The 1,819-nt window shown below is 31.2% G+C and overlaps 1 pseudogene; it reads right to left on the reverse strand.

Annotated features, from left to right (window-relative positions):
* Nucleotides 1-532: 532 nt before the first annotated feature.
* On the reverse strand, nt 533-629 carry LOC122100562 (annotated as a pseudogene).
* Nucleotides 630-1,819: the final 1,190 nt, after the last annotated feature.

Raw genomic sequence — 1,819 nt, forward strand, 5'->3', positions numbered from 1 at the left:
TTGGATGTCAAAATGTATTCAATAGTTTTTTGTATACATGTATAATGATTTCTTCAGAGTTTGTGATTTTTAATCAGAAATAATTTTAACTTACCTGTTGAAATGAGTAGTACAGAAGCTAAAATATTTCTGGTGCTTGTCTGAAAAAGTATATTTTAAAATATTCTATATTCTATGTTTGCATAATGTTCATAATTTATTTTATTTTCTCTTAGATATACTTCATATTCTACATTATTTAATAATATATAGGTTCTTTAATGTGTCCTTTCCGATTGCATTCCATATAGAAACAGTTTGATTCCTTTTTTTTCTAGGTCTTAATATTATTTTTCTTTGGGATAAAATGACAATGCTGTCTAATTTGAAAAGTTTTGTAAAGTTTATGCTATGTAGATGCCTTTCTGTGGTGAAGATTTAATACACTGATGTCAAACTAAATTTAATTATGTGAATTACGTGTATTGTTATACTTGTAATTTTGTAATCAACTTTTTAATAACTGTTTTTCATTTCTTGCATCTGAAGAATGAAAAATATGGAATATTACTCAAATTTTCATATTATCCTTGTGCAAGTGCCATGTTAATCTCTGCATTTTAATTTCAGTATACGTGCTGCTGAAGCATGTAGTATCCTCTAAATTTGCTTATATCTATGGGTGCCTACTAGTAACAAGTAAACCTTATTGTTCCTAACAATGCTATCGATCTTATTTCCTTAAAATTCTGTGAATAGTGGAAAAAATTATATTGATCAATCTATTGCTCACATTTGCAAATTTTTTTGTTAATGACTATCTTAAGTCTTTTGATTTGGAATTTGATCGTACTCTCAATTATTTATTGATAGGCCCAAAGGTGATGGCTTTTTCAAGTATTTATTTATCCAACTGTGTTAGCTCTGTGGACCTAATGGATTCAAAGTAAGCATTGCTTAAGAGCTACTTCTAAACTTCTTCAGTTGACGTTTTCCCAAATGAGGTGTTACTGGCACAAATGTCTACCTGAGCCTTTATCCTTCTTCCATGTGGGAACAGACCAACCAGAATATCTTACCCTGACAGCATAGATTGTCTTACTGGAACAAAACTAATCTTGTTTACAAGGGATCATAGAGAGATGAACAGTTCAAACAGAACTGTTCAGACTAGAAGGTATTTTATCAAAATATAATTGTTTATTATACCTTCCATTTCAAAAGTAGCTGAAGCAAAGAAGGTGAAAAAATTGTTGGTATGCATGATTACTTAATGTCGTGGCCTGTCTACCATCCAACCAGGCAGGAACTTACACTACTGCCTTTTTATCACCAAATATTTTCATAGTTGCAGGAGAAGTCCATATGTTTCTCCTCGTTATTAGGCATTAAATTGATAATGCTTTAATCACAGAGTTTCCTATTGCCTCCATGCTGTAAATCTACAAATGGTAAAGCCTTAGGTCTAATTCTATCAAACACTGAGGTAGAGATAATGGATTAATACTTTAAAACAGATTTGCCTTTGATACAGTAACTACAACAGAACAATGCAAAACGTGTGCCTTTTAATTATAGTATATATAGTTATATATTTTATATTTATATGTGCTGATTTTATATTTCACACAATGAAACTTACTAGAATTAGTTGATAATTTCACAAATAAATTGATATTTATTTATTGCCACACTTACTCCAGTGGAGTCTGCTTAGCATGGGAAACCAGCTTTCAGACCTGAGAATGAGGCTTCAAAGAGACCTATCTCTGAGTATTGGGACTTCACTGAAGTCTACCTCAGAGAATGGGGCTTTACAGAGACCTATCTCTGAGTATTA

The sequence above is a fragment of the Dipodomys spectabilis genome, unplaced genomic scaffold (assembly GCF_019054845.1).
Source record: "Dipodomys spectabilis isolate Male_0828 unplaced genomic scaffold, ASM1905484v1 ptg000583l, whole genome shotgun sequence".
NCBI classification, from domain to species: Eukaryota; Metazoa; Chordata; class Mammalia; order Rodentia; family Heteromyidae; genus Dipodomys; species Dipodomys spectabilis.